This window comes from Octopus sinensis, linkage group LG4, assembly GCF_006345805.1.
Source record: "Octopus sinensis linkage group LG4, ASM634580v1, whole genome shotgun sequence".
NCBI classification, from domain to species: Eukaryota; Metazoa; Mollusca; class Cephalopoda; order Octopoda; family Octopodidae; genus Octopus; species Octopus sinensis.
The window spans coordinates 20363784-20378783 of record NC_043000.1 but is presented as its reverse complement, the minus strand read 5'-3'; the positions used below and the strand labels follow the sequence as shown (position 1 = coordinate 20378783).

The 15000-nt window shown below is 39.8% G+C and overlaps 1 protein-coding gene across 2 annotated transcripts in view; it reads right to left on the bottom strand.

Moving 5' to 3' along the window:
* Positions 1–15000, bottom strand: part of LOC115210259 — a 206797-nt gene that overhangs the window by 182063 nt on the left and 9734 nt on the right. The window contains exon 1 of one of the 2 annotated variants that reach the window (XM_036501878.1): positions 9806–9827. The exons of the other annotated variant lie outside the window; for it this stretch is intronic. The gene's annotated coding sequence lies outside the window, so the exon portion shown is untranslated. Of the gene's footprint in view, positions 1–9805; positions 9828–15000 lie in introns of those variants that run through there. 2 annotated transcript variants of the gene reach the window in all.

The window sequence follows — 15000 nt, the reverse complement described above, 5'->3', positions numbered from 1 at the left end:
CTCGAAAACCGGGTAACCAGTCTTATGAATCCTAGGTCTCAAGAAATAAAACAGAAGGTGCTAACGATTGGTTACATGGTAAGAGGGTTGCTTCCCAACCACATGGTTCTGGGCTCAGCCCCACTGCGTGGCACCTTGGGTAAGTGCCTTTTACTCTAGCCACGGACTGACCAAAGCCTTGTGAGTGAAATTGGTAGACAGAAACTGAAAGAAGCCGGGCCTATATATATATATATATTATATATATATATATATATTATATATATATATATGTATGTATATATGTATGTATATATGTATGTATGTATGTACGTACGTATGTATGTATGTATGTATCTCTGTGTGTGCCTTTGTATCTGTGTTTGTTCCCACCATTGCTTGACAAACGGTATTGGTGTTTTTATGTCCCCGTAACTTAGCGATTTGGCAAAAGTAATCAATAAAATAAGTACCAGGCTTAAAAAAAAAGTACTGGGACATATTCATTCGACTAAAATTTCTCCAAGGCGATGCCCTAGTATGGCCGCAGTCTAATGACTGAAACAAATAAAAAGATAAAAGATAAGCTGTTGATTAAATAAATACCACAAATATATTGTACCCTATCATTTAACTCTAACATTTGATCTTATTTTAAAATGAAAAAAAGTTTTTACGCTCTAACTATTCTGATGAGCAGTCAGGTATTTGAGACCATAGCGGTATCTTTCCCCGGGTATGTAACCGTACTGACCATTCTTGTACAGAAATGGTTCCTATACTGAAACACTTTAGTGCAGTGGATTTGAACAGAAAACCTTAGGAGTTGTTAGTCCAATCCAGTGGTTTTCAACCAGGCTTCCGCCAGTACAGTCCAGGGGTTCCGCAAGAAGTTACAAAACTGCTAAAATCTCCTGTGCAGATATGTGTGCATAAGACTATTAAATTATTGCACAGGGGTTCCTCGAGCCAGTGAAATGTTTCCTTGGGGTTCCGCTCCAGCAAAAAGTTTGAAAAGCACTGGTCCAATATCTTGTTCCGTGAGATCGTTGTTACCTAAGCGTTTCTTTATCTGGTTCCATCAAACCCCCATGAGACAATCTCAAGAGGATTTGCGTTGGCACTGAACAAATTCCTTTGAGATAGACGACTTCTTAGAAATCCCCTTAGTAGATCGACAAGTCCATTTTGCGTATAGAAAAGTGATAAGAATGTAAAAGTAAATGTTAAATGTAAGGGGCACTTGTCAAAGACATAGCTAAATGGCACTCCGTCGGCTACGATGATGGGTTCCAGCAGTTCCGATCTGCTGAACACTCCACAAACACGCGTTACCTTAACGTTGTCTCAGAGAAATTCAACGTGACACAGAAGGATGGCCCTTTGAAATACATTCACAACTCATTTTTGCCAGATGAGTGGACTGGAGTAACATGAAATAAAATGTCTCGCTCAAAGGCACAACGCGCGGCTGGGTATCAAACTCACGACATTGCAGTCGTGAGCCGAGGAAACCATTAAGCCAAGCGGCTTCAAATACATCTATGTTCTAAATATCTAAAGCCTGTATTGGTAGAATCCAGTGACGTAACAAGAACGTGTGCCACCCAAGGCAGTACTTGAGTTTGCCGTACACTTCCTCATGTCTGATCGGTAGATAATACCGTGATGACATTTTCGGACAACTGTTTATGATGAGGGTGATATCTTCAGCATGAACTCCACAAAGTCTGCATCGGTTGTCACATCTTACTGCTTTTCCTGCATCTCTATCCCTTTTGTGCATCAGGTACTTTGTTTGTATGTATGTATGTATGTATGTATGTATGTATGTATGCATGCATGCATGTATGTATGTATGTATGTATGTATGTATGTATGTATGTATGTATGTATGTATGTATGTATGCATGCATGCATGCATGTATGTATGTATGTATGTATGTATGTATGCATGCATGCATGCACAGATGCATGCACGTATGATTATATGCAATCATCTACAGTCGTGGAGGTCAGCTGTCCTGCAGACGTGAACAATTTTTAATTTGTGAAAAGGAAAATATTTATAGACAACTACGTCGAAAACTGCAGATTTCTAAAGCTGATTATGAAATCACATTTATACAAATAATCATAAGTGCACTTAGCTGTATTATAAATGTTTAAGTGACAATCTGAAAAAGCTACGATTTTCAGACAAAGAAAGTGACCAACTTGTAACGTTTAACATTTTTGTTATCCAAATTGCAGCGGTTGTTCTCTAATACTTTTTCTTATTTCTTTATTGCCCACAAGGGGCTAAGCATAGAGGGGACAAACAAGGACACACAAAGGGATTAAGTCGATTATATCGACCCCAGTGCGTAATTGGTACTTATTTAATAGACCCCGAAAGGTTGAAAGGCAAAGTCGACCTCGGCGGAATTTGAACTCAGAACGTAACGGCAGACGAAATACCTATTTCTTTACTACCCACAAGGAGCTAAACACAGAAGGGACAAACAAGGACAGACAAACGGATTAAGTCGATTATATTGGCCCCCAATGCGTAACTGGTACTTATTTAATCGACCCCGAAAGAATGAAAGGCAAAGTCGACCTCGAATCGACGTTGTCCGAACGGGTACACGATGTGCTATGTGTCAGATGTTGAAGTGATCGCAGATCAACGTGGGATCAAGTGATTTGCTCAAGAACACAATGCACCCCCGCCCCGGTCTAGGAATTGAAACCACGATCTAGCGATCGTGAGTGCAACACCCTAACCTCTAGGCCATGCGTCCTCTCTGTCTTTGTCTGTCTGTTTGTCTCTCCCCCCTCTCTCTCTCTCTCTCTCTCTCTCTCTCTCTTCTCTCTCTCTCTCTCTCTCTCTCTCTCTCTCTCTCTCACACACACACACATGTATACAATCACCTCTTTCACAGAGCGAAGTTGGTCAAAATCTGAATTTTATACAGTTTATTTCCTTTTATGAAATTAAAAAAATAAATAAACAAACAACGGTGTGGGGAAATCTATTTCATATTCAATGAAAATAGATTAACGATGTTATTATTTGCGTGCCTTTCAAGTTCCAGAAAAGAAAATTTATTTATAAATTTACAAAAGAACCTCCTTTTTGTCATTGAAAGAGCTGATTAAATAAAAAAGAACGGTTTATGGACAAAGGGATTTTAAGTTTAGTTCAGAATAAACACTGTTAACGCGCAAAAATTAAGATCGAATTTTACAAACTGTAAAATGATGGTAGAACCAACTTTATGAAGAAGGACGAACTCAATAAGCGTAAAAAAGAGGAAGTAAAATGAAATGAAAATACTTCAACCGTTAAAATAGGAACGTAATGTTAGACGCATATAAGGCGGCGAGCTGGCAGAAACGTTAGCACGTCTGCCGTTACGTTCTGAGTTCAAATTCCGACGAGGTCGACTCTGCCTTTCATCCTTTCGGGGTCGATTAAATAAGTACCAGTTATGCACTGTGGTTGATATAATCGACTTAGTGCGTTTGTCTGTCCTTGTATGTCCCTTCTGTGTTTAGCCCCTTGTGGGTAGTAAAGAAATAGAAATAGGTATTTCGTCTGCCGCTACGTTCTGAGTTCAAATTCCGCCGAGGTCGACTTTGCCTTTCATCCTTTCGGGGTCGATAAATTAAGTACCAGTTACGAACTGGGGTCGATGTAATCAACTTAATCCGTTTGTCTGTCCTTGTTTGTCCTCTCTGTGTGTAGCCCCTTGTGGGTAGTAAAGAAATAGGTATTTCGTCTGCCGCTACGTTCTGAGTTCAAATTCCGCCGAGGTCGACTTTGCATTTCATCCTTTCGGGGTCGATGAATTAAGTACCAGCTGCATACTGGGGTCGATCTTATCGACAAGCCCCTTACCCCCAAATTTCGGGCCTTGTGCCTAGAGTAGAAAAGAATATTTTAAGTTCAAATTCTACCAAGGTCGACTTTGCGTTTCGTCCTTTAGAGTTCGACGAAATAAGTACCAATTGAGTCAATGTAATCGACTTACTCCTTCTCCAGAAATTACTGGCCTTGTGCCAAAATACAAAGGCAACATTACACACATATACAAACGCACACACGCGCGTGCGTGTGTGTGATGGTGCGTGGCCTAGTGGCTACGATGTTCGGTCCACGATTATACCGTCGTGGGCTCAATTCCTGAACCGGATGGCACGTTTTGGTCTTTGAGAAAAGCACTTCAGTTCCGACTGTCCCAGTCCACTCGGCTATAAATGTATACTGGTCGGAATGCTGGCGCAGCTCGCAATATTGTTAATGATCTGAGCTGTCGCATACTAGATGTGTCACTGGAGTCGGGTGGGTGATCTCTGTCGCTCGCGAACGCCTATGATGTGGAACATGGTACATGTTAACAAGTTATATTCCTTCTCCGGAAACGGCTGTCTCTTTTATATGTACACGTACATAAATAATTACACACACACACACACACACGCACACACAAGCTCGCGCACACACATACACATATAAATGGATAAAGATATACACACACATATATATATGTGTGTATGTTTGTGTATGTTTATGTGTGCGCGCGCACGTTTATGTTTGTGTGTGTGATTTACATATTTATTATCTGTATTTCAATTTATTTTGATTACGCAGAAAATCCAAATGTTCTACAAATTAGAAAAAGGGGAATGGAACACAAGAACTCATGCTTCTCTGAAAAGGATTCGCAATATAGGTAAACCTGAAACCGTTTTAACCGTATTCTTCCGATATTACTCTTACTCTTTTACTCTTTTACATGTTTCAGTCATTTGACTGCGGCCATGCTGGAGCAACGCCTTTAGTCGAGCAACTCGACCCCGGGACTTATTCTTTGTAAGCCTAGTACTTATTCTATCGGTCTCTTTTGCCGAACAGCTAAGTGACGGGGACGTAAACACACCAGCATCGGTTGTCAAGCAATGCTAGGGGTACAAACACAGACACACAAACACATACATACATATACATATATACGACATGCTTCTTTCAGTTTCCGTCTACCAAATCTACTCACAAGGCATTGGTCGGCCCGGGGCTATAGCAGAAGACACTTGCCCAAGATGCCACGCAGTGGGACTGAACCCGGAACCATGTGGTTGGTTAGCAAGCTACTTACCACACAGCCACTCCTGCGCCTATATGCCGTAATTTCATCTTGGGAGATGCTCTTACTTTTTGCTAAGTACCTAACAAGATATTGTTGTTCCCTTTCTCGTTTTCTGTACTTGATAAATTTAATCTGAAATCAGAAAAACTAGAGATATTTTGTGCTTGACCTGGATGTAATGTAATGTCAATGATTAGATGTGAACCTACAGTTCTTCAGTACATATTTGATACTAATGACATTCGAGTGTTAAGACCTTCAAAACAAATAACTAAATCAATGAGATGATATAGCCTCGTTTTAATATTCCCTTTTCGTTTCTATTTAGAGCAGTAGTTCTCAACCGGGCTTCGTATGAACCTTGAAATTCCATATCACCCTTAGTGCTCCATAAGGCCCTTGGGGGTCCATAGAAGATTTTGTTAAAATTTATCAACAATAAATTGATTTAACTTCTACAATGTTCTTGTTGTTTGTTCCTTCTCGAGCCATGCGTGGCTCATGAGGGCCGGTTTCCCGGTTTCCTTGGTGTATAGGTTCCCCACCCGAACGGGACGCCGGTCCATCACAGGTGAGCTGCAAGATGCAGGAGGAAAGAGTGAGAGAAAGTTGTGGCGAAAGAGTCAGCAGAAGTTCGCCACTACCTTCTGCCGAAGCCGCGTGGAGCTTGGGTGTTTCGCTCACGGTCTGAGATTCGAACCCGCGATCCCTCGACTGCGAGTCTGCTGCTCTAACCATTAGGCCATGTGCCTCCCAACTTCTACATTGCACAAGATATTTCAACAATTGTTTTCTACGATTCCTAATAATATTTCATTACAAAAAAAATAGTTTTTTTAAACATCGAAAGGCTAGAAGGGTTCATCTGATTAGAATAGGAATCAGAGGGGTCCCTAGGTAAAGAATAGTTGAGAAAGTCTGGTGTAGAGAGTAAGCATTCATATTTTAAAGGTTGTTGTTGGCTAACTCTTATTCGGGAGATCCATGATCATAGATGTTCCAATTACGAGCACCCGTCTTTTATTTACATCGTGTACAGTGCTGGATTAACCATTATGCAAAATAAGCACATACTTAGGTCATCAAAGAAAGGGGCGCAGCACAGAGATGGGATCTTTTCCTTTTGAACGGCACTTTTCAACACAATTTCTAGTTACCTAAACACTTTTAAACTTCGTATACTGGTAGAATGTGTCAAAATAAAACATTTTTTTTCACTTGGCTTTCTTGAGAAAATTGTAATTTGTAAGTTTAACGTAGTTTAATTTATCGAATTTTAACCAATCCTATGCCCTCTATTTAGCTAAAAATCATTTACAGCGTCTAAAACTGAGACAACATCCTGTCACTAACCCTAACTCTAACCCTAACTCTCACCCTAACCTTAACCCTAACCCTAAATTTTAGCCTTTTTTTCTTGATTGTTAAATTAATTTAATTGTTACGCGTGTGTCTAAAATTATTCGTTTTGTTTTTGTTTTGAGTATTTGCTTTCGTTTTAACCTTTCGTTTTTTTCTTAATTGTTAAATCAAAATTATTTTCTATTGCTTTCGTTTTAGCCTTTCGTTTTTTTTTAATTGTTATCCCTAAATTAATTTAACAATTAAGAAAAAAAAAACGAAAGGCTAAAATTTAGGGTTAGGGTGAGGATTAGGGTTAGTGACAGGATGTTGTCTGTTTTAGACGCAGCAAATGATTTTAGCTAAATAGAGGGCATAGGATTGATTAAAATTCGAAAAATTAAAGTACGTTAAACAAACAAATTACAATTTTCCCAAGAAAGCCAAGAGAAAAAAATGTTTTATCTTGACACATTCTACCAGTATACGAAGTTTAAAAGTATTGTGTTGAAAAGTGCCGTTCAAAAGGAAAAGATCCCAGAGATGGTAAATGGTTTACGGTACAAAAGTAATCACTTTAACTTTGTTAAAATGATATCTGAAGGGTTTTCATGATCGGAAATATAATTTCAAAGTGTTCATGATGTCATATTGTGGATCTGATCAAAGACTTTGCTACTAAAAAAAAAAAGAAAAAAGAAGTAGGAGAAAAATTTTCAAATATAAAAAAAGTGGAAGAATACAAAAATAAATATTATTTTCCATCTTACTGTTTGTTTTCTTTCATTTTGAAAAATAAAAATTAATTTTATTGTTTACAATTGTCTATATTTTAAATTACACACAGACATATATATACATATATTTTGAATACGATTAAAACGATTTTGGTGCCCCCCCCCCGCCATATATATATATATATATATATATATATATATATATATATTATATATATATATATATATATATATATACAGTTGCGGCCAAAATGTTCAGAACGGCATTGTTTTCGTCAGAAAAGTAGGTATAAGTTTTTATGAAAGTAGTTTTATGTTCTATAATTTTCACAGGCAATAAATACGATATTGATTTTTATTGATTTTTATTGATGTAATTTGAGAGGATAACACAAAAGTTATGGATGATTTAGTGATTTACTGCAAAGCCCATGGCGGCTAAAATCATCAGAATGGTTGAAAAAATAACAAAATAATCAAAAATGACAGTGAATACTGGAATTATTTAATATTTAGTGAGAAGCTCTTTAGCTTCAATCACACTTTGACATCTTCGACAGCATGAGGAAATTAAATTTTCAATTTCTTGCTAGGTGATCTTATTCCATTCTTCCTGAAGGGCATTCCATAAGTGCTCAGTTGTTTTAGGATTTCTGGCTTTTGAACGTTCTCCTAGAATATTGCACACATTTTCAATAGGATTGAGATCTGGGCTTTGAGCAGGCCAATCCATAATAATAACCTTTTCAGCCTTGAGGAAGTTCATGACCACCTTAGCCTTGTGATTTGGGGCATTGTCCTGCATGAATATGGGTGGTCGCTTAGTTGAATTTCTCAGCACAGGCAAGACATGATCTTTTACAAGTTGTTTATAAACTCCTGCATTTACCTTTCCATGTAATCACACCGAAGAGCCCACACCATCTCCAGATATCATCCCCCAAACCATGACACTTCCTCCACCGAATTTAACACTAGTCTTAAGGCATTTACGCGACAATTTTTCACCTACTTTTCAACGAACGTACCTTTTCCCATCTGAGCCAAATAACATAAACTTAGATTCATCACTGAAATGCACAATTTGCCATTTTTCTTGAGGCCACAACACATGTTCGTTTGCAAAGTTAAGACGACACTTCTTATTTTTGGAGCTGATCAGTGGCTTCACTGCAGGTGATCTTGCTTGTAGGTTATGTTCAACTAAACGATGAAACACAGTTTCTCGAGATAACGTTTACTTCAGTATAATGCTCATTTCCCGAGAAACAGCAGCAGCAGTTTTAAATCTGTCCTTTTTAACCAACTTTACCATAGCACAATCTTCTCTCTTGGTCGTTTTTCTTGGCCTACTTGTAGACTTTCTTGCTTCACACGAACCACAATCATCGAAGACCTTAAGAATACCGTGAACAACACTTTTTGACTTGTTAACAATCTTTGCAATAGACCCAATACTTAAATTATCCTTCTTTCGAAGCTTAATAATCTGCTGACGAATTGGTAACGGAGTAAGTGGCATTATATTAACAAAGTACACTGCAGATATTCCTACTAATGTTTAGTAAATGAACCATCACGTAAAGAAATTCAAAACATTAGAGTTCGCCGGTTAAATATACTAAAACACGGAGTAAAAGCAACCGTTCTGATAATTTTGGCCGGCATGGGTTTTGCAGTAAATCACTAAATCATTCATAACTTTTGTATTATCTTCTCAAATTACACCAAAATCTCAGACAATAACAATTGATATTGTATTTATTGTCTGTGAAAATTATAGAATATAAAACAACTTTGATAAAAACTTATATCTACTTTTCTGTCGAAAACAATGCCGTTCTGAACATTTTGGCCGCAACTGTATAAATATATATATATGTATATGTGTGTGTGTGTGTGTGTGTGTGTGTGTGTGTGTGTGTGTGTGTGGAGGTGCCATGGCCAGTGGTTAGGGCAGAGAACTCGCGGGCGGAGGATCGCGGTTTCGATTCCCAGACCTGGCGTTGTGACTGTTTATTGAGCGAAAACACTTAAAAGCTCCACGAAGCTCCGGCAGTGTGTAGTGGCGATCCCTGCTGTACGCTTTCACCACAACTTTCTCTCACTCTTTCTTCTGTTGGCCTGCTCGCTTAGCCAGCCGGGTGGCGTCATTTGGAGGCTAAAACAATGCGAAGTGCATTGTGACCAGCGATGTGTAGCAACATCTGATAGCCTGGTCGGTGACGGTGACGGTGATATATATATATATATATATTATATATATATATATATATATATATATATATGGCGGGGGAGGGCACCAAAATCTTCTAAGTGTTGATGGCCTCTATGGGTCTTAATCTGGACCCGATCATCTATCAAGGACTATATTATCCAGTGTATTGTTCCTTTTTTAAGACAGTAGGGCGGGCTTTGAGAGAAATCAGTGCGCCATCTTTGAAAGATGAACCGATCAAGTAAAGGTTTCTTGCAACGAATCACATAAGTTTATAGTCATGTCTTAGGGATATATTATGGTTAAAACATTTTCAAATGAGAATTGAAAACGAGTCTCTGAGAACACATCATAATTCCGTGATGACCATCAACTGCGAACTTAATAACACCCACCTTGTTATTCTTCAAACTCTCTAATCAATCCGACTCCGTTCGAGAAATAATTCCAATCGCATAAATTCGGATTATTTTCGCCGTCATTTCCATCATCATCGGCCATAATTTTGTTTAAGTCTTGGCGACTAAATTCTTCTATTTATAAAATAAGAGATTGTCTTCGGCGAATGGCTTATTGTGAATGACCGACTCACTCACAGTGCAGCCGATTGCTAGAGAGAGAGAAAGAGAGAAAGAGAGAGAGAGAGAGAGAGAGAGAGAGAGAGAGAGAGAGAGAGAGAGAGAGAGAGAAAGAAGAGGGAACGAAATCAGTGCCAATGCTTTTTTTTTTCATCGACTCCGGAGGAATCAATGATAAAGCTGACATAGGTGAGGTTTGAACTTAAAACAAATATCGTAAAAGTATTTATTAGATAGATGCTGTTAACCAGTCTGCCATCCGCTCACACTCGTTCGCCGAATGAATATTTGTTGCAACGCAAGTGGCTCATATTAATTCATTCTATAGTAATACATGCTTACAACTTATTTTACATGAAAATATGGAAATATGCGGGACGTGTTGGTGTGTGCATGCGCATGTATATACAAATATATAATACATGCTTACCTCTATCCATATCTATCTATCTGTGTGTCTGTCTGTCTGTCTATTTTATACATATATATTATATTTATATATATATAGGCGTTGGAGTGGCTGTGTGGTAAGTAGCTTGCTTACCAAACACATGGTTCCGGTTCAGTCCCACTGCATGGCACCTTGGGCAAGTGTCTTCTACTTTAGCCTCGGGCCGACCAAAGCCTTGTGAGTAGATTTGGTAGACAGAGACTGAAAGAAGCCCGTCTGATATATATATATATATATGTGTGTGTGTGTGTGTGTGTGTGTCTATGTTTGTCCTTCCCCCCAACATAGCTTGACAACCGATGCTGGTGTGTATACGTCCCCGTAACTTAACAGTTCGACAAAAGAGACCGATAGAACAAGTACTAGGCTTACAAAGAATAAGCTCGACTAAAGGCGGTGCTCCAGCATGGCCACAGTCAAATGACTGAAACAAGTAAAAGGAGAGTATATTTATGTGTGTATGACAAGAAAGAGAGAGAAAGAAAGAGACAGAGAGAAAATGGGAGTTATTGGTAGATAGACATACATAAATACACAGATATGCATGTTATCACACCTACATATATTTTAGTGGAGGCGCAATGGCCCAGTGGTTAGGGCAGCGGACTCGCGGTCGTAGGATCGCGGTTTCGATTCCCAGACCGGGCGTTGTGAGTGTTTATTGAGCGAAAACACCTAAGGCTCCACGAGGCTCCGGAAGGGGATGGTGGTGATCCCTGCTGTACTCTTTCACCACAACTTTCTCTCACTCTTACTTCCTGTTTCTGTTGTACCTGTATTTCAAAGGGCCGGCCTTGTCACTCTCTCTTTGTCATGCTGAATATTCCCGAGAACTACGTTAAGGGTACACGTGTCTGTGGAGTGCTCAGCCACTTACACGTTAATTTCACGAGCAGGCTGTTCCGTTGGTCGGATCAACCGGAATCCTCATCGTCGTAACCGACGGAGTGCTTCTATCCATCATATATTTTATACTCGCTTCTTCATGCAGGCGCATGTATAATTTTGTGGATCAGATACAAAGTGAAGACTGTCAGCCCATGTTTCACTTGTGGTGTCTTTCTTCACCGTGCACAAAGCTTCCTTGGAGCATTAGAAAAGGGATTTAGCATGAACTTGCTCCAGCACCTTATAATCAATCCTACCGGACTTAATTTCTTGGCCGCCTGTCCGACGGGCTTCTCTGTACTTTTCGCTTACTAAATCCCACTTTGGAAGTCAGTAATGAAACTGATGCTATAGAATGAGGAGGAGGAGGAAAAGCAGAAGAAGAAGAAGAAGTTGTTGTTGTTGATGATGATGATGATGATGATGATGATGATGAAGGAGGAGGAGGAGGAGGAGAAGAAAAAGAAGAAGAAAAAAAAGAAGAAGAAAAAGAAGTAAAAGAAGAAGAAAAAAAGAAGAAGGAGCAGGAGGAGGAGAAGAAGAAGAAGAAGAAGAAGAAGAAGGAGCAGGAGGAGGAGGAGGAGAAGAAGAAGAAGAGAAGAAGAAGAAGAAGAAGAAGAAGAAGAGAAGAAGAAGAGGACACATAGCGCAGGCGTGGCTGCGTGGTAAGAAGTTTGCTTCCCAACCAAATGGTTCCGGGTTCATATATGTGTTGTGTGTGTGTGTGTGTATGTGTGTGATTCTTTGTGTCTGTATTTGTCTCCAACCAACGCTTGGCAACAGGTGTTGGTTTGTTGTTTGTTGTTTACCTCCTCGTAACTTAGCGGTTTAGCAAAAAGAGACCGATATGCTAATTACCTGGCTTTAACAAAAAAAAAAGGGGGGGAAAGAAAAAGAAAGTGCCGGAGTCGATTCATTCGACTAAAAATTCTTCAAGGCGATACCCCAGCATGGTCACAGTTTACTTACTGAAACAAGACGTACCAAGTGTCGCGCAATGAGATCGAACCTACAACTAAGTCGAGCGAATCGAAAAATATAAATGAAGAGCGAAGGAATGAGAGGCTAACCATTACGGGTGGAGTAAAGACAGTGGCGGACTGGTCACGTTGCCAGCTTGCCCGCATGGCAAGTGGGGCCCTGCGCCATTAAAATCCATATATGGAGGCCCATGTTAGTACCTACGGGGCCCATCCCCTCAAGTTTGAGAATTTTCTATTCACTTCTGGCAAAATGCATTATTTCAGCCTGGCTGTGTTTGTAGACAGTTGAAAAGAATACTTTTAAGAAATAAATAAGTAAATAAATGAATGATAGCATTGTAGTTGCGGGTAGGTCTCCTTGTGGTTGCGGGTAGGTTTCCTTATTGTTGCGGGTGGGTCTCCTTGTAGTTGCGGGTGGGTCCTTGTAGTTGCGGGTAGGTCTCCTTGTAGTTGCGGGTGGGTCTCCTTGTAGTTGCGGTTGGGTCTCCTTGTAGTTGCGGTTGGGTCCCCTTGTAGTTGCGGGTAGGTCTCCTTGTGGTTGCGGGTGGGTCTCCTTGTAGTTGCGGGTGGGTCTCCTTATAGTTACGGGTGGGTCTCCTTGTATGTGCGGGTGGGTCTCCTTGTAGTTGCGGTTGGGTCCCCTTGTAGTTGCGGGTAGGTCTCCTTCTGGTTGCGGGTGGGTCTCCTTGTAGTTGCGGGTGGGTCTCCTTGTATGTGCGGGTGGGTCTCCTTGTCGTTGCGGGTGGGTCTCCTTGTAGTTGCGGGTGGGTCTCCTTGTCGTTGCGGGTGGGTCTCCTTGTAGTTGCGGCTGGGTCTCATTGTAGTTGCAGGTGGGTCTCCTTGTACTTGCGGGTGGGTCTCCTTGCAGTTGCGGGTGGGCCCCCATAGTCTCCTGGAAACCAATATTTTTAGACTCAGTCCACCACTGATTAAAGATGTTATAGTTCAACCACTGGTCTGTACTGACCACGCAAATTTATGATCAACTTTGTTCTAGTCATGACCAATACGTATTATATTCAGGCTGGGTGTATATCTACGACTACGTTATCTAATGTCAATGTGTTCTGTTTCATTGAAGGACGATTTGGCTGCAGCATTTCGTGTCATGCAACTACGTAGATGTCCCTTCTAGATGACGCTCTCCCCATGATGTATGTATGCATACATGCATGTATGTATGTATGCATGTATCCATGTATGCATGCTTACATAAATGGATGCATGCTTACATAAATGGATGCATGCTTACATGCATGTATGCATACATACATGTATGCATGCATGCATGTATGTGCGTATGTATGTGTGTATATATGTATGCATTACGCATGTATATGTGTGTATGTGTGTATGTAAGTATGTATGCATGCATGTATGTATGTGTGTGTATGCATGTATGTATATGTGTATGTGTATATATGTATGTATTTATGTATGCTTAGATGTATGTATATTTCTATGTATGTATGTATGTATGTATGTATGTATGTATGTATGTATGTATGTGTGTGTGTGTGTGTATGCATGTATGTATATGTGTGTGTATGTATGCATGCATGCATGTATGTATGTGTGTGTATGTATGTATATGTGTGTGTGCGTATGTATGTATGTATGTGTGTATGCATATATGTGCGTATGCATGTATGTATATGTGTGCGTATGTATGTATGCATGCATGTATGTATGCATATATTTATGTATGTCTAGACGTATGCGTATTTCTATGTATGTATGTATGTATATATGTATGTATATATGTATGTATGTATGCATGTGTATGTGTATGCGTGTATGTGTGTGCAGTTATCTACGTATTATACACGCGTATATCAGATGAGTAGCCTTTCTTTCCTTCTCTATCTATCTATCTATCTATCTTCTATCTATCTATCTATCTATCTATCTATCTATCTATATCTATCTATCTATCTATCTGTTTGTCTGTCTGTCTGCCTGCCTGTCTGTCTGTCCGTCTGCTTGCTTTCTTGCTTGTCTGTCTGATTGCCTATCTGTCTGCCTGTCTGTCTGTGTCGGGCATTAATGTACCTTTGTGGGTATACGTGTATGTGTGCATGTATAAATAAATGTATGTGTGTTTGTACGCACGTATGTACGTATTTAAGTATGTAAATATCAATCGTTCGATCGATCGATCGATCGTTCTGTCTATGTGTACCTGTTCTCATTATCTGCGTATTTATGCTTGCACATTACTATGAAGGTAGACAGGTGTATACATGTATGTGAAATTATGTAACTCCCTAAATCCCTATGTAGATAGGTAGGTAGATGCGTTTGTTTCCCTGATCTTCTAGGTGCGTGCGTATTCCTGTGTGCTCGTGCGCGCGCGCGCGTGTGTGTATGCGTGTATGTGTTTGTGTAGGAGAGAGAAGCCCTACGTGGTTTCTCTGATTGCTAGTAATCACAGTCAAATCTCTTTTAAATAACAACGCGTAAAAAAAAAGCTGAATGAAAAATAAAAAATTGAAAACAAATGTAGGCTTTGTTACATTTGTTGCACTATTAATGAAAGAAGGACTAAATATTAAGCGGGATGGTTGAAGCTTGAGTGTCTTCGGTCACAGGTCTGCTCCACCAGGACCGACCTGGGGTTAAAGAGAAACAACAACAGCAACAACAACAACCATAACATAATAGTCACGGTTTATTTCTTTATTGCCCAC